This window comes from Electrophorus electricus, chromosome 3 (assembly GCF_013358815.1).
Source record: "Electrophorus electricus isolate fEleEle1 chromosome 3, fEleEle1.pri, whole genome shotgun sequence".
Classification (NCBI taxonomy): Eukaryota; Metazoa; Chordata; class Actinopteri; order Gymnotiformes; family Gymnotidae; genus Electrophorus; species Electrophorus electricus.
Genome location: NC_049537.1, coordinates 12570843 through 12590119, shown reverse-complemented (window position 1 = coordinate 12590119; position 19277 = coordinate 12570843). Strand labels below are relative to the sequence as shown.

The window sequence follows — 19277 nt, the reverse complement described above, 5'->3', positions numbered from 1 at the left end:
GAGAAGACGCAGACAACGGTCGCGGTCCTCTCCCCAATATCCTGGGATCCAGGCAGCAGTGCAGGGGGTGCCTTATGCACCTCCCGCTAGGAAGTCCGTTCTTTGTCGAGGGAGAGTGCGTCCTGTAGCGGTTGGTTATTCTGTAACGTGCAGTGGCCCGAGTGAAGTAGGGTGAGGGGCAGGACGCACAGACTCCTCCGACTGCGACAAACATTTAATTTAGACATTATGCCGACAATAACCAACACCCTGCACACTTTAACACGGGTTTATATACATAAAGACGAACGAGGTGCAGGTGTGTGCAGGTGTGGTTACAGACAAGACAGTCCTCCCACTGCACGTGGCGGGCCGAACCACGTGACTCGTGGGAGGCGAGCGTTCCGTGACAATTGAGAGCAATGCTGGTAAGTGGGTTGGTCCCTAGCGTAAGCGGGCATTTCTCTCTTGCTGGATGGCCAGTCTACCGTGACATGCTTGTTACATTGATCCAAATCTCATCACACTCTGGTATCTCACCTGCAGAGGCAACTGTAGACAGACATTTATCAAATAAGATGAAACACAAATTAACAATATATGTTAATGGCACTCACACATGACAGCGTGATATAAACTCACAAGTAACGACAGGATCAAATACCATGAACTATGAACATGCACATGAATATTGACTCTAACAATGACTGGCAACTAACTCTCAAACACAGAGGTTTAAATAGATACATACATAAACGACATTTGTAACAAGGTGCAGGTGTGATGACTAACAATGACAAAGGGGGGGGGTTACAAACAAGGGCATTAATTTTTCACTGCTTCTTTTGTGTATTTCTGAAGACTGCACATATATTTAACAAATATTGTATTTCGTTTAACAATACTGTGTTCTGAAATGAGTGTACTGGCTGATACCTCAGTGACTGCTGTATGCTATTGTCACGGAATGCTCCCCTCTCACTGGTACGGCTCGCCATGTGTAGCGGAAGTTCAGTGATGATGAGTCAGCATACAGAGTGGAAGTGCAATGGACAACCTGTCTCTGAATATGGGAAAAAACAAAAGAGATGGTGGTTGACTTTAGGAAAGTTTGTGGTGATCATCCTCCAGTCAATATCGATGGCTTCTTTGTGGAAATCATTACAAGCACCAAGTTCTTTGGTGTCCACCTAGCAGAGAACCTCACCTGGACTCTCAATACCACCTCCATAGCCAACAAAAGCCCAGCAGTAACTCCTACTTCTAGCTCATCCCCCTAAAACTATCCTCACCATGTTCTACAATAGAGAGCATCCTGAGCAGCTGCTTCATTGCCTGGTTTGAGAATTGCTCTGACTCGGACCGCAAAACCCTGAGGAGAATAGTAAGACCAGCCGAAAAGGTCCTCAGGGTCTCGCTCCCCTCCATCATGGATATTTACAACACACGCTGCTTTCACAATGCAACCAGTGTTAAAGGCGAGCCCACACACCACTCACACAAACTCTTCTCTATCTTACAGTCTCTGAAGAGGTACTTAAACATTTGTGTGTTTTCAGCCATATTGTGCAAGTTTCTTCCCCCATGCCATCAGATTTCTCAACTCCCAGAGACTTACAACAAAAATTGTATTTTTGTTGAAATGAGTGTACTGGCTGTTACCTCAGTGACCACTGTTTGCTATAAGCGTAGCTCTTAAAATGCCATTGTATGGTGCACTGGTTGGTGTTACCTATATGTTAACATTGGTCCTGTATTTCATATTTATTGTTTACACTTATATTCTTCTCGTGTTGCACCACAGTCCGGGAGGAGCAATATTTAATTTCACTGTACACTTGTAACATTTGGGGTTGTTTCTAGCTGGAAAGACAATAAAAAGCCTCTTGACCTCTTGAACTATTCTGTATCCTAGAATCTTGAGCATAATTACTACAGTGGTACATATCAGTTAGTTGGTATCAGTTATACAGGTTGTTGGTAATGTGCTTATTGCTGCATTTACATTTGCGAGCATACTGTCTGATGGTAGCTTGCCAATAAGTTAGGTGACCCTCAAGCAGTGGATGACAGTAGTTACCTTAGTCATGATCATCATCTGCATGGCCACAGCTGGACCAGACAATGTCCACGTTACAGTTTGGCTCTGGTGGATTACAGATGTAGTCTGACCTTTCTTTCTGAGATGCAATAAGTGTTCTGTCTAGGCAGTGATACTGACCCTTTATTTCTTCTCTTTACATCATTACTACAATTTACGTGTAAACAACATAGAATCTAATATTATTTATCTTTGATATACAGTGAATGTAAAGTTTGTTTTTATTTTGTATATTATGTTTTTTTTTGTTTTTTTTTATCAGTCTACCCACCACCTGGTCTAGATATTGACTCAGATTCAATTACGATACAGTTTTGGTTTTGATTGGACCAGTGTGTCCTGGTCCTTTCACCTTACAACCAATTTGTCATCACCGTCACATTTAAGAAGGCTAAATTAAAAGTCGTGGTGCTATTGCTATTGCAAACACAGTAATGTAGCCTCCATATTTGTTTTTGCATCATAACTCCTTCCAAACAGCAGAAACCACACATGTATATGCACCCCCTGTAACTATAGTCATTAGTAAATCATGACTGTTGTAGCACTGATGAAGCATAAAGGGAGTCAGTTAAGAAAAACAACAACATTTAGGTATATTTAATGTGATGCGAGCTTCACATATACTGCTGCTGAGTATGTGTAGGGCTAACACACCATTTATAATCACCTTTGTGCTTTTCATTATTTAACTGTTCCCTTGTTTTTACTATAATGGCCAAAATGTGTATTCTTCAGTCTCCTCTACTTCAACTTATGAACATAGAACACAAAATTATGTAGGCCTATTTTTTGTTTACACATTATCAATTTCTCATCACTTGATTCTTCCATAGCATGTTATTACTTTTCCATAAACAACTTTGACTGCTTGATTTTATTCAGTGATGTGGAATGATGATGAAACAGATGCATAAATGCTTTTGAGCTGTTTCATTCTAAATAGTTGGACCATACACATTTTTTTAAATATTGTAAATCTGCCTAGTTTTATCCTTATTACCAATTTTATTTCACTGTTTATATTGTGCACTGTTTATATTGTACAGATTTTATGTCCTATGATTTTATTATCGTGTGTTATCATTGTTTGTACTGTTTTTTATCTTGATTTTGTGTATTATTATCTTGTTCTGTCATTTTGAAAAGTCCTATACAACTTAAGTTTACTATTATTATTATTATTATATTAGTACCACCAAATGGTTTAGTTTAATGGCTTTATTGAAGCTTCATGTTTCATGTTTTAAAGTGTAGTCTTCTTCCTCCTCTTCATCACAGTGTATCCAGTGTCTGTTCACTGATGCAGTGATGGGCACAGTGATGGACAGGATAGAACAAATGAATAACAAGTTTAATATAAAAAAAAATGAACTAACCAGAGAAACACAATACAGAATGAAGGAAAGAAACAGAAGACTAAACAGCTTAACAGGGTGAGGATGATAACGAGGCAACTAAGGAAACTTAACACTAAGGAATGGCTAATGAGAGAACAGCAATGAAGCAAAGGCTAATTATGCTGGAAGAGACTTGGGGCTAAACCATAGACAGGCACAGGAGTCAGGGCAGATTGAGGGAAAAGGATGGGGAAAAGGAGTGGGACTGGCAACATGGCTATAACAGGAGGCGAGAACAAAGTCTGAAGGCAAGTTTGGAGGGAGAGAGGGAGGGAGACTGGGGAGGCAGATGGCCAGGCGTGCAGGGAGAGAGAGAGGGAGGCAGGCAGGTAGGCAGGGAGGGAGGAGGGATAGAGAGGCAGGAGGGAAGGAAGGGAGGGAGGCTGGAGAGGCAGAGAGAGAGGCTGGGGAGGTAGGAAGGTAGGCAAGGAGGGAGGGAGGGAGGCAGGCAGGGAGGCAGGCAGGAAGGGAGGGAAGCTGGGGAGGAAGGAAGGCAGGACTACAGGCAGGCAGGAAGGATGGGAAGGCAGACAGGCGGGCAGGGAGGGAAGAAGGGAGGGAGGCTGGGAAGGCAGGCAAGGAGGGAGGGAGGGGGCAGGCATGGTGGGAGGAAGGCTGGGGAGGCAGGCAAGCAGGGAGAGAGGGAGGCTGAGGATGGAAGGAGGCAGGGAGGCTGGCAGGGAGAGAGGAAGGGAGGCTGGGGAGGCAGGCAGGCAGGCAAGCAGGGAGGGAGGGATGCTCAGGAGGGAGTGAGGAAGGCAGGCAGGCAGGGTGGGAGGGAGTGAAGCTGTGGAGGGAGGGAGGGATGCTGCAGAAACATGCAGCCAGACAAGCAGCACGTGACCCATACTCTGGGGGAGGCTGGCACATACATGCTGCTGGATGAGCAACATGGAGACCCAGATTCGTGGGGGAGGCTGGGGATACATACGGCCAGAAGATTTGAATGGTGACCCAGACTCCCGGGAGAGCTGGGGATGCATGCAGCTGGATGAGCAACATGGAAACCCAGATTCCAGGGGGAGGCTGGGGATACATACGGCCATAGGATTAGAATTGAAATGTAGGCTCCGGGTGGAGGCTGGGGATACATGCGGCCTGGATGAACAGCATGAGACCCAGACTCCGGAGGGAGGCTCGGGATACATGTTGGTCATCCAGCCGCATGTAACCCCAGTCTACCTCCCTCCCTCCCTGACTGTCTGCCTGCCTGCTTGCCTGCCTCCCCAGCCTTTCTCCCTCTCTCCCTCCCTCGCTGCCTGCTTGCCTCCCCAGACTCCCTCTCTCATTCCCTATCACCCTCCCTCCCTACCTGCTTGCCTGTCTCCCCCGCCTTCCTTCCTCATTACCTGCCTGCCTGTCTGTCTGCCTCTTTGCCTCCCAAGCCTTCCTCCCTGTCGGCCTGCCTCTCCAGCCTACCACTCTCCCTGCCTCCCCAGCCTCACTCCATCTAGTCTGCCTGCCCTCCCACCTGCCCGCTTGCCTGCCCACACAGCTTTCCTGCCTGCTTGCCTGCCTGCCTCCAAAGCCTCACTCCCACCCTCCCTCCCTCCCTCCCTCCCTCCCTCCCTCCAAGTGTGCTTGCCTGCCTCCCCAGCCTCGCTCCTTACATGCCTGCCTGCCTCCCCAGCCTCTCCGCCAGCCCTCCTGCATGCCCGCTTGCATGCCCGTCTAGCATGCCTGCCTGCTTGTCTGCCTCCCCATCTTCCCTCCCACCCTCCTTCCAGAGCCTTCCTCCCTGCCTTCCTGTCTCCTTGCCTGCCTCCCCAGCATCCCTCTCTCCCTCCCTGCCTGTCTGCATTCCCACCTCCCCAGTCTCCCTTCCTGCCTGCCTGCCTGCCTACACACCCTTCCTCCCGCCCTGCCTGTCAGCCTGCCTGCCTCCCCAGTGTTCATTTTCATTTAGTTAAAGAAATAACCTGCTAAGCCTATCTGCATGGTGTTAGCTTTACTCTAACGCAGCATATTTACCCGGGGGATGGGACATCCTGCTCGACTGGGAAGCGGTAGCACATGGAATTCCTGGAGTTTTGGACCAACTTGCATCGAAAGATGTTTCAACATATGTCTTGTGATTCCACTCTTACTTCAAATGGTCATTTTCCAGACATTCCATGCATATCATCAATGGATTTGCTTTCGCTATTAAAGTGTGTTCTTCCTACCACCATATCTTCTCAGATTCATGATTAATTTTAGTTGTCTTAGCTTTATAGTCTTAGACTGCTACCTGTATATCTAATGCAAAAATTAGTGCTTCCCATTGCAGTGCCAAGATTATTCTGACATGTTAAAGAGAGCATTATTAAAATGACTTCATTCTGGTTACCATGATATTAAGAATGGAACACTCTGAGAATACCAACTTCAGACAGATAAACAGAAAACCTATAGTAGAGATGAGGCATAAAATGACTCCTGGATGAAAACAGATACATTTACTCACATGTGCAGGAGAAGCTGCCACGTCTCTCTCCTCCTTCAGTGTTCGCTGCTCCTCCCTCATCTTCCTCAGCCACTCTCCCTGTGTCTCCTCATCCACCGCCTTGCAGCGTCCCATGGGGAAAGGGGTAACTCACACTGCGATGTGGGGGAATGGTGCCGATGTCTACGTCATTGGTTAAAAGGATGGTTTCATGTCCGCAGACCAAAGCGTTCCCCGTTTCCATGGCAACAAAGTCATTTCCGGGTTTCCCTGTTTTCGTCTCCATGGTTCCGTGTCTTCTCTCCTTTGTGTCCAGCTGTTCCAAGTTTGTCCCTAATTGCAGTCCTATGTAAACCCCTTTCCTACGTCTCTTGGTTGTCAGTCATTGTCTCTTTGTCATTCATTGTTTCTCATCGTTTCTGGTTAGCTCTCGTTTGACCTCACTCCTTTGCTTATATGTGTTTTGGTAATATGTCTTTCATGGTCTTACTTTGTCTCCCAAAGTTTTTGATAAGATCTCGTTCGTCCACGTTCCGCATTCAAAACGTTTATTCTAGCTCCTAGCTCCTGTGTGTGTACTTATATCTCATTTGTCCTTGCTCCTCATTCATGGTTGTCGTTATAACTTGTTTGTCCTCTATCCTGTTTGTCTCTCTTTAGATCTTGTTTGTCCTTGCTCCTCGGTATATGTCCGTTTAATCTTGCTTCTTGTTTGAGCTTGTGACTATGTACTTTTTCCCCACGCTCCCTGTGTAGTTACCCTCGCTGTCTCTGTTGCTCTCGTTTAGTCCTCTGCTGTTCGCGCATCTATTCTACTCTCACTTTGTTTGTTGTCTACGCTGCCTTCCCCATTAGTGTTTACTTGTTTAGTTGCATAAATCTTGCACACACCTTGTTAACCCATTATTGCTGTATGTCCTTGGTTCTGTTCAGTTATTGTTTTTGTTTGTTGGTTATTAAACTTATTATTTATTTATTCTATTCTATTTGTCACGCTCATTATGCTCTCGTTAGTTCCGTTTCACATAACATCCAAGGTGCCAGCACTTCACACGTGTTCGTCCTCGCTCACCACCCCTCCCGCATTACAGATGGATTCTTTTCAATGAAAGTCCATGTCAGTTTAAAAACCTGGGTAACTAACAAAGTTAGTTTTCAGCTCATGGGGCACAGCATTGGAAATACCCGAGACAATTGCCAATAATTACCCCACATTTGCCTTTTTAAACCATAGATGCAATTTACTGTTCCCACAAATTTCTGAACTGCGTAATATTGTCCCCACCACTTCTTAAGAAAATATTAGTATTTCCTTCAAAAGCTTGATTTTGCTTCATTTGTTATATATATAATTCGAAGAATATGTTGTTTTGGTCTATAAATCTAATTGTATTATGTTCTTAATGACAATCAGAACACATTCGTGTTAATATGTTGTTGAAACAATGGCGAAATTATAAATGCAGTACAACTGACGTTTCTTGAAATATTGATTAATCAAAATAAATAGAAAACAATTGTACTACAAATATATATTAAACCATAGTGTTAGTTTTGAGAAGGGGGCCAAGACGTACAGACTAGATATAACAATCCAAAACACTACTGGCAGAAACCGTAATTACAGGTATAGATTATAACCAGAAAGCAAGAAATAAATTACAAACAAGCCTCAGATACAAAACGAGACTTCGCAAATGGAAAACCGAGCAAGGGGCTTTATATATAAACATGACAAAGAGCAGGCGTAGTTAGATGTCTGGGGATAGGGAGCGACCTGGAGGATTCTGGGAAATGTCGTCCATGACAGGCACGTCCGAGCGGAGGGGGAGAGACATAGTGCTGGATACACCTTATATTGTTCAACGCCGATGACAGACTTAAGAAATGTGTCTATAAAACCTTTCATAAACCCGTTTCCGTCCGAGTTCATTTCTTTCCAGTAAACATGTGCCTGAGGATTTTATGTCTGAACGGGACGTGAACTTGACATACAGCCGAACTGAGTGCACACCCGGTCCGTATTCTTGTCTACAGTGGCCGGTTGCACCAACTGGGATTAATTGCTAAACTGGTGGAAACTAAAATGTTCATAGAGAGCTATACGTCTGTTGCACCAATACCAGTAGCCATGCACGCGCCCATTTAAAACGTGTAATAATGATCGTTACTAAGCAACCTGCGCCGCTACTAAGCTAAATTGCTACTCGTACTCACTGGCCAAGAGTCCGTTATTTCCTACTAGATTACCAAGTATAGCGCAAAACAAAACCCATCGACAGTGAAATACGTAAATCAATCGAATGATATAGGTCATATAAACCACACTGACCTCTCAACAAAGCAGTGTAACGTTAGCGCTTACCTCGCACAATTTGCGCCCGTGTCTCTGAATTAGGCCTAGCTCTGCGTTGTTATAGCTAGACATCAAAAGAATTGCAACGATGTCTGCATCGCTGCAACCCTACTATTGCAACGTTTAAAGCTGTTCCCATAGAAGCTACCTATGAAATCTGACCTTACATCTGGTCTCGTCTAGGCATAAATTTTACGCCTGGTCCTATGGAAAATTCTGCTTGTGACCGGTGGATAAATCCTTACACTAGCAATTAGCGAGTCGAAAAGATCGAAGACGATCGAGCGTGCACTTGCCTTTAGCGTGCACTGAGTTCCTTTTCGCCCTGTAATCTCGACTGGTTCAACGGCTTATCTGTAAATAAGGTCAACTAGAATACAGTCTATCCACAGGTAAGAACAGGAAATTTCAGAGCATAATTAGCTAACAGTATCTATCTTAGTTTATGTGGTACTTTCCGTTAGTAAAAGCTCCTGCCGCAACTCGGACAAGTTTCAACGCTTTGCAACACGTCTCCTTAAATGACCGTATTCATACCTATTTGTAGCCAAATAGTGACGTCACACGGCAACAACGTACCGTGTGACATTATAAATAGGACTTTATAAGTAGGACTCTACTAACTAGATAAAACAATCCAAAACATGGCATGCAAATAGGCAGGAACCGTAATAACAGTTATAGGTCATAACCGAAAACAAGCAATAAACTGCAAACAAGGCTCAGACGCATTCTCTGTACCAAACGAGACTAATCGTATTATGTTCATTATGCGTTATGACAATCAGAACAAGTTCGTGCTAATATGTTGTCACGATGGCGAAATAATACACGCAGTAAAACTAACGTTTCTTGAAATATTGTTTACTCAATGTATATAGAAAACAATTTTGCTAAAATCAAGGCCGTAGTCGCAATACATTTTGGGTCTCAGTAATGTGTTAGTCATTGTAGTGATGCATGTGAACATATAGAGAGAAGCAGCTTTAATTTATTGTATATTCATATAATATCCTGTGTATCTGTACCTGCCTATGATAAATGACATTATTAGTGTTAGTTTGAAAAAGTCAGCTTTTGTCAGCTAGTAAGGCATGAGTAAGATGAAGGATAGCAATGACATTTAGCAGTTTTTTGGGCAACCTCAGAGAAAGAAAAGTAAGCTCTGAGAAAATAAGTACTAGTCAGATGATATAAGTGCAGACGAGAGTTGTACCAGAATTGAGTCAGTGTTTTCTGACATAATAATTACCAGTCATAACATATTGAATCATGTGTTGACAATAAGAAATTGTCAGTAATATAGTCCTGAACATCATGGCAAGAAATACCAATTATGTACTGATAATGTTTTTCATGTCCAACCTGGTTCATTCAAAGGAGAGAGAGAGAGAGAGAGAGAGAGAGAGAGAGAGAGAGAGAGAGAGAGAGAGAGAGGATGAGGATGCTGATAGGTGAGGGAGAGCAGGTGACTTGGAGGTGAGTGAGAAAAGGAGCAAATATTGATAGTGAAGATCCCATAATACCATTACACTAATCTCATCCTGATGTACAAACTGTTAGCCTTCATATGTATATCAAGATTCTTTCTTGTCACTAGTTTAGTGATAATATTTCTTTCCTGTTCACTCTGGTTCATTCAGAGTAAAGAGATAGCGGGAGAGAGTATAAGGATACTGACAGGTGACTTGGAGGTGAGTAAGAAAAGGAGCAAATATTGATGGTTAAGACCAAGTAATGACATCAGAGTCTCATCTTAATGTTAATTTAAGACATGTAAAATTTAAGATATTCATATAATAATAATAATAATAATAATAATAATAATAATAATAATTTAAAATTAAATATGAACCACAAAGAAAAGCCCTAATTATAAATTAAAAAACATTAAGACTAATAAAGTGTATGTGTGTGGGTCGGGGTGGTAATTAATAAAACATAACTAAAATAAAATGAGAGGAGAATAGATGACTAGACAGGAGAAGAAAAGAAGTACCAGGAAGAAAGATATGGAGAGCAGAGAAGAGCAGAGAGCTAGAGATGAGAAGAGAGAGGAGGAACAGAAAGGAGAGAAGACATGATGAGCAGGGGAGAGGAAAAGATACGACTGGAGAGGAGATTACAATATCAGACCAGAGGAGAGGAGGAGAGAGGTCTAGAGAGGAGAAGATAAGTCAAGAGGTTAAAATGAGAGGGGAGCAGAGCAGATGTCCCTGATGCTCTCCCAAGTCAACTTCCAATAAAACATCAATTTCCAATATCTGGATTCCTCTTCCTAAAACAATACATGGATTTCTGGATATATGAGCATTCTTGTACTTTAATAGTCCCTTAATAATAATAATAATAATAATAATAATAATAATAATAGTAATTTAATCTCATGAGTTAGGGAATTCCCTGCCTCCCGGGTAGACTTGCCGCCCGTGTTCAGTTCATGGCTACAGCCTTGACTACTGTCACAGAATGCTCCCCTTCCCATGGTTCATGTGGTACAGCCCGCCTCGTGATGTGGGAGTTTGTCTTTTTGTTTGTGACCAAGCCCATGTTTGCACATCTGCACCGGCTTCTGTGTCTAATGTCTGTATGTATTTAAACTGTTTCAGGAGAGTACAGAGTTGTCTGTCTTTGTTCATGTTCGGCTGCGTGTTCATGGTCATGGTAGTATTGCATGTAATGTTTGTAAACTGTTGCCCATGTTCACCTACCTTGTTTTCTATGAGTGCTGATATGTTAGTCCTTAGTGTGTATAAAATAAATGTCTGTCAACGTCAAGAGAGCCTGTGGGTCCTACTCCTCGCCCTGCAGCACTCGGGCCATTACAACTACAAATATACATTATTTTATATATATATATATATATATATATATATAATGTATTTCATTACCATTTTTATTTCAATTTGATAATTTCACAGAGCATTCAGATCAGCCAGCCAAATGAACATACCGGTTCCTCTCTATTTCTATTGTTGTTAGTGTATATGTAGAGACTCCTTACATTTATAAGATTTGACAAACAGCTTGTAGCTTCAGTTGATTTGTGCTGTACTATTTGCAGAAGATTCTGCAAGAGCAGTAACAATCACAAGATGCCTGGGAGAATTGATTGTCAAAGTCCTCCAGCCTCTGTCTGCAGTGGAAGAGGAAGGTTTCCAGGGATTAGTGAGGACCCTTGATCCCAGATATAAAGTCCCTATCAGAAGAATCATGACTGAGCCTTATTTATTGTCTATGTGCAAGGAGTGCAAATGTAAAGTCAGTGAAATGCTGAAAAATGCACAAAGTGTTGTACTTACCACTGACATATGGACTTCAGTGTCCACAAAAGCATACTTGACAGTAACATGTCAAGTATGAATCAGGTTTGTCAGATGAAGGATTTTGGTTTGGAAACCCACAGTTTCCATGGACAGCATACAGCTGATGCTATCAGTGTGGTGCTTAAAAGAAAATTAGGAGATGGATGGGCCTTAACAGAGAAGGTAGTGGCAGTGGTAACAGACAATGGAGCAAATATGGTTACTGCAGTGCAAAAAGCAGGGTGGAGGCATTATCCTTGTTTTACAGATACACTTAATTTAGTGGTAAAGGACAGTATAAAAGCTGTCCTTTACAGTCTAAAATCTGTCCTTTATAGTCTAAAAGCTGTCTTTTACAGTCTAATAGCTGTCCTTTACTGTCCTTTACAGGCTGTCCAAGTGTTCGCTTTCACATTCACCTGTGTATTGCTTCTAGCAACCTGTTCATTTGTATCTCATATTCTGTTTCCTGTTTGCCTGTTTTGCTCATTTCAACCTGTCTGATTTGATACTGCTGTTTCCCGTTAGCCCTGTGTCTAGCCCCTAGCTACCAGTCTGTCTGTTTCTCTTAGTCTGTCTCTTGTTCGTATGTGTTTAGCTCTATGTTTCCAGTTAGCCCCTAGTTTTCCTGTTAGTCTGTTCTTTACTTTCATTACTTTTCCTTGTTCCAGTTACCCTGTCCTTGGTCTCTGCCTTCATCAGTTTCATGTTTATTCTCGTGTTTAACCCCATGTGATGACCTTTGACATCAAACAAATGTAACTGATTTTGACAGGTCAAAGTATATTCTTGCTGTGTATAGTATATTCTCTCTAGATGATTCTAGATAATATTATGTGCCACACTGTGAAATACAGAGATACAGTAAGGACATGTCTCTGCTGTTACAGTACATGAATGAAGTCTCAGCAGCACACATGTATCTGGATCCAATATCCAATCAAGCTTTCTTGTTTAGTTTTTTGGAGAGTGCACGTCACATGCTCTTTGAATTCTCATTGTATGTGACTTTCACAGGTTCACATGCTAATTTCACATATTTTGTATCAAGTAGAAGCCCAGGAAACAATATTAAAAAGGAAGAGGTGAGAGTCAGGCAGAAACATACATATATAGAGGGCTTTATTTCAGTTAGCCACTTGGAAGGATGAGAGATGGAAATGAGTGAAAGATGGAAATGAGTGAGAATATATGTAGAAATCCATACCAGACCAGCTACAGACCAGATACAATAACCTGACTGTAAAGAGAGACCAGCTACAGACCAGCTACAATAACCTGACTGTAAAGAGAGACCAGCTATAGACCAGATACAATAACCTGACTGTAAAGAGAGACCAGCTACAGACCAGATACAATAACCTGACTGTAAAGAGAGACCAGCTATAGACCAAGTACAATAACCTGACTATAAAGAGAGACCAGCTATAGACCAAGTACAATAACCTGACTATAAAGATCAGCTACAAACTAGATACAACAGCTTGACTGTAGAGAGCAATCTACTACAGAACAACAATCTGGTACAGAAATCTGACCATAGAGAGAGATCAGCTACAGACAAGATACAACAGCCTGACTATAGAGAGAGACCTGCTAAGTTCATTAAAGTTCAAAGAGCCTGCATACATTAGCACATTACAGAGACTGCATAAACTGTTTTCATATATTTCATGGTCTTCTTGCCCTTGGGCATATTCATTCTTTATATTTTTGTAAAAGAAAAGCAAATTAATTGGAAAGATGACAATACAAGGTGTCCTTTAGCATCCTATGTATCTTACATTATGCTAATGTGACATGGCACAGCAAAAAGAGAAACAGGATGTGTGTGTGAGCAATTCATATAAATATAATGCAAATACTAGTTTCTAATCTGGTATCTAATCTATCAAAGTTTCTGAACTGGTGTTGGATATGACCAGGACATCAATTCCCAATTTAAACAGTATATTAACTTTCATATAATCCAAACATGGGACAAATCCATGGAGTATTCACAGTAATTTTGATCACATTTCATTCACATACTGGAATATCTAAAACACAGCTATTAAGTTATATCTCAGGTTCCATGGATAACACATGTATATCACTTTCTGGATATAGGTCCAAAAACAATTAGAAATAAATAATAAAAATAAAAACAAACTACTTGGCTTGTAAGGTCCTGCCTTTGCCACATGGTGGCAGCCAAATGTATGCAGGATGATGTACAGCATTTAGACCCAGGCCTGGCTACTGGGATGGTCACAGATCTCCTCTGTTCATCTCTAGAAGACTCTGTGCGCCACATTGTGTGGCACAGTAATGTTCTGTCTCTAATGTCCCTAATGTACATTGTCAAGGTGCACACAATCTGACTTTAAACCTCCAATCAAAGTATATTTGGTTTTGTTTTTTTGGAAAGTACACAGATGACATGCTCAGAGAAGCTTGAATGCTCACTTTATGTGACTAACAGGTTAATAGCCTAATTTAAAATATTTTGTAGCATGCAGATGCCCAGGAAGCAACATTAGTGAAAGAGTAAGTGAGACTTTAGACTAATAGTGACACACATAGACAGTGGGCCTTATTTCAGCCAGCTTCTTTCATCTATCTGAACTGTTTCACACTTCACTGTAAGATCAGAATTCCTGAAATGTAAATGAGCAAGAATATATATGTAAATACCAAGGTGAACAAGGTAAACCCAGAAGGGTTCACTGAAATACATGCACAACTACACCACCTAGGAGGAAAGAGCCCTAGGAATTCTGTTTTAAATATTAACCTCTATGCAGCCACAGGTACTTTAACTTTAACACTTTAACAACACTTTAACAATACTTTAACAACACTTTATGGGTGCAATCACTTACAACTATAGACAAACATGTAGTTATGTAGCTAGTTAGCTAACTATATCAATAGTTAAAAATGTTACAAAATGTACTAGTAAATAGGCCACAAAGTTAATAGTTATCTGCTTTGTTTACTTTATTGAACGTAATAAAGTACAACGTAAATGAGATTATATGGTTTAATAACGTTTTTTTTTTTTTCTTTCAATTCTTAAAAACCCAACTGACACTGGTAAAAAAAAAGAAGTTATACTTCAAAGGTGGTGGTGGATCATGTAGAGAAATGGGAAATGTGTTTTTCACTGCTAGACCTATAATTAAGAGCATTTTCTATACTGTGGCATTTTCTATACTGTAATTAAGAACATTTTCTATACTGTGGTTTCTGCAAGGTCCCAGACTCTTCTTGTAGGAGCTGATTGTGCAGCTGTGTGGTGGCCTCATGAAGGAGATGGAACTACCAAGGCTCAGGGGTACGTGCTGTTAATGCTAATTCTGTTTTTCCGAGCTATTTGTTAAATGTCCACTGTGTAATGCACTCAGTTTACACAGCAATGACTTTGAGATTAAGAGGACTGGTGAGATTTCTCTAAAACTCAAGGCCTTGTGTCAAACCTTTGATGTTGGTGCACTACATATAACTAATTCTTCATATCTCAAGGTCACAAGGTTGGTCATATTTTTTATGCGCATTTCCAAAATATTTCCAATATATTGCACATTCGGCATATGCTGGTGACATGGTGAGAAGGTGCTATGAAGTCTTTTATTGGCTGAATTTGTAAATGTCCCAGATTGTGATGCCCGCCCCCCCCTCCGCCCCCATCCTTGAGTCATACTGGGCATGCAAATAACAAATTCACAAGATCAAAGAAATAAGTAATGTTGTTAATGTTATACACAGCTGCAAATCTATGTGTTTCATTTTACTTACAAAAGGGAAAAACAGTTTATCTTAGATTTTGCTAAGAGTGCCTTGTCTCTTTCTATGTATTTGCAGGAACTATTACAAACCACAAACCTGGACTCTTTACCAGTGAGCACATCCATCTCAGACTATACTAAATAAACTGAGATGATTTCTTTAGTAGCTGGAATTTGTTTTGTCTGGTACTTCGTCTTTTTCTCTGTGATTGCAGGAAATGATAAACGGCAGAATTGGACATCTGTCAGAGCACTCTGCAGCACTTACTCAGACACTGAGCTTGATTGTTGGTAGCTGAAATTAAGGAGAACATGCCACATGCTAGGCATCACCTAGTTAAAGGGTGCCTGCAAGCCAGAGGGCATCAAGTGTATTGGGAGAGGGTGAGGGCGTCTATGCACCGTGTGGACACTGTTGGCATTCTCTGCTGGTTGCACCTGCTAGGGTTTCTTGTCCCTTTTGCACATAGATACGAACCACAAGCTGATCAGGTAAGTGCAATGTAATGTATTAAAATGTGTTGTATGAATTTGTGTACTGTAATGGTACAATGCATACTCAGATGGTACAACAATCTTGTATACCTTGGTATACATTGTCATCTTTGGTGCTATTGACCTTTCAAGGAAGGTATTGTCATTCTAAGTTTCTACTAAAATTTATAAACCTAAATAACTTCAGACACATAGGAAAAGCATGAAGATGGGAACCATTTTGTTCAATATTATGCTAAATATTATGTTAAATATTATGTCATAAAAATATGTTTACCTTGCTGATATTTGCTGTTATACTGTGGTGTAAATTAACAGTGCAAATAAAAGATTTGCAAGTTTCTTTCCTAAAACTGCTGTAATACTCATTCAATAAAAGACAAAGTGTTATGCTGTACCCAGTACTTCCCTACATGGTAGGTAGACATAATGAACAGGGAAGCTGATTTTTTTGTGCAAGCTGAAATTTTTGTGCAAATGGGTTATCATAGTAAATTACATATTTGCTTTTTCTATAGATCACGTACCTGAGTGCAGCTGACAATTTATCCTCTACAGCCCTGGCCCTTTTCCAACAATCAGTTAACAAACTTAAATTTCCTCTAAGGTAACTGAGCTACCAAGGCCTTTGTTATTAGTAAAAATTCAGTTTATATCTGTATTATATATATATTCTCAGGGTAAAAGGTAAACATGGAGTTGAAAATGTTGCTATTACATGCTTTATGTTCTCTGTCCGGCGGACAGGAAGGTCCAGCTTCATCGATGAGGAAAGCGTGCACAATCAGGGGCAGGTTTATTAAACCTTTCACAGACACCCCCTCAAACAACAAGAGCTTTAAAAATGTTTTTGAGGTATTTTATAGCATTACCAAGCATTTGTATTATTCTAGAACAAAGGCTCTGTATATAACGGTTAAAGAACCATTCTGCCATCTTCTGTGTATGCAATAAAAATACTTGGCCAGACGCTAACATTTGAGCGACTGTCCACCTTTTATGCACATACTTCCTGTAAACAGCTATGCATTTTGTTACCATTTCCCAGTGTGAATTCTGTATATACATGAAATGTTAATATATATGTTGTATGTTATTTGTATTATATGTTAAATTGTATGTTAATTTAAAATGTATGAAACCGCCCCATTTATTGCTGTTGATTAATCCCTATTTGCAGAATAGAGAGACTGTGGAGAGATATGTGGTGTGCAATCACAAGCTATACTATGATCTGTAGCATTCACTGGAAGACCATGGTTTCCTTGATCTGTCAAACACCTTGCACATGTTCAGACCTATGTGTTCTTGTCCAGACTACATAGTCTCAATACATTCTGCAATGGGATAATCCCCCAATTAGAACAGAGGGAAACTTGGCACCTAATCGGCTCTGAGAGATGGGAAACATTCAGCATTCAGTGGAAGCACCTGAAAATGTTCTGAATTTTTTTTTTAATGAATTATTAATCTAATCAAAATTTCTATAAAATGCTTTGATGTTGTATGAGGAAAGCATCTATTAATCTCAAATTGTGGGCATACATTTTTCCATGCAAGCTGAGATGAAGAGATACTTTAACTTTACAGCATTTAGCTGACACTTTTATCCAAAATGACTTACAATTATGACTGAGTACAATTTGAGTAATTGAGGGTTAAGAGCCTTGCTCAGGGGCCCAACAATGGCAACTTGGCAGCAGTGGGGTTTGAACTGGCAACCTTCTGATTACTAGTCAAGTACCATAATCACTAAGACTTTAATGAGATGACTACAACCCATGCTGGCCAGCAATTGATTTGCCAACTGTATCACAATTTTTAATTCAGGAATTACACCTTACACATCTTAACCATTATAAATGTGGCATACCTGAAGACCCACACTATGGAGTCACTGTTCCTACAACAGGTCACCCATTGATCCCGGAAGAACTGGCAGCATTAGGGCAGCCATTGAGCCCCTGGGACCCTCCCAAACTTATGGTGCAGACATTTATCTGGCTACCATCCAATATGTCCAGAACATACTAGGACAAAACAAATATGGAAAAGTGCAGTAAAAAAATTGCATGAATTTAACAACAGCTCTTCATTTTTGTTCAAGGATGCTGCACATTGCCAGATTATTCTTTTCTTGACAGATAAAGTGGTACTTTAAGAACATTTTGACCAAACTACATTTTAAGAACATTTTAACAAATAGAACTGTTTTAAGAACATGTGAAATTGACAGTCCGTTTTTAACCAGAAAGACACACCAGTCCAAATCCAGTGTCAGCTGTGTTGATGTATGCTTGCAGCTCTTCCTTAAATGTAGAAAAGTTCTTTGTGGGCTGGAAGTGGGCTGGAAGACCTAGAGTCTCAATGCACATTGATGACTTTGGTAGGTGACAGTCAATCACTTCCAGTGTGACGGTAGTGGTTGGAGCTTCCCAACCCACCCAGAACTTTAGGCGTTCAGTCCTGGATGCTACAAAACATGTTATACATAACATGTTACATAACTATATGTAACATGTTACATAAATTATGCATCTCTCAGTCAGAACCAATACACTGTCCAACACATATTTCCCCACTCAAAAGCACTTGCAAAATTGCCAATTAATTATGTTCAATCATGTGTTTGTTCGAGCAGGAAGTCTCCAAACTGTTGGACAGTGGTCCACCAAGACCAGAGGTGTGAGAATTGAAGTGCAATTTTGTACCATTTTCAGTGTACTGGTGGAGGTACTTAGTAACACAGCTATTATCTTCAACAGAGCAGTCATCATCATCATCAGCATCATTATCATCTACTGTCACTGTAGGCCAGCTCAGAATGTTATATTTACAGACATACTAGACCATCCATCTAGAAAATTTAAGAAGTAGCTTTTGGTTTTCTGATTATCAGAGTAAATTTTACAGATGTGGTCAGCATCTGCATACCTCAGGAGTCACCACAGCACTTGACTCACAAGGAAAAATGACTGGAAGTACATCCGGTCGCTGACACATTAGTGGCCATAGCAGTGTCTCTTTCAGTCCTTTTCAAATCTGCTTGATTTGCTTCATGGTTTGTCTGATTATCTAGTGAGAAAACATGCTATTGTCATGATTATTCCCTCCCAGCTTCCATGTTCCATGTTTTCCCTGTCTTGTGTATTTTAGTTCCATTCCATAGTTTCGTTTTCTCTGCCCCTTGTTTGATTTTCCACACCTGTCCCGTGTTTCTAGAATTGTTAAGTTCATGTATTTAAACTGGGTCTTGGCTGTTCATTGTTTATTTGAATGTTTGAAAGGTTCATTGTGTTTGATGCGTTTATGTATTAGATTCATTGTGTTTGGTTTATTGTATTTGAGTGGTTGCGTTTATGTGTTTGGTGGATGTTTGAAAGCCCATCTATTTCAAAGCCTTCATTTGCTAGCCTGTTTTGTTATCCTAGCCTTCGTGTTTCCTA

The 19277-nt window shown here is 40.8% G+C and overlaps 1 long non-coding RNA gene across 1 annotated transcript; it reads right to left on the bottom strand.

Moving 5' to 3' along the window:
• Positions 1 to 340: 340 nt before the first annotated feature.
• LOC113571648 lies at positions 341 to 6993 on the bottom strand. The gene is made up of 3 exons (XR_003410016.2): positions 5927 to 6993; positions 916 to 1042; positions 341 to 531 (listed from the first exon to the last, which is right to left on the bottom strand). It is a non-coding gene; the product is annotated as an uncharacterized LOC113571648 (long non-coding RNA).
• Between the last annotated feature and the right edge of the window lie 12284 nt (positions 6994 to 19277).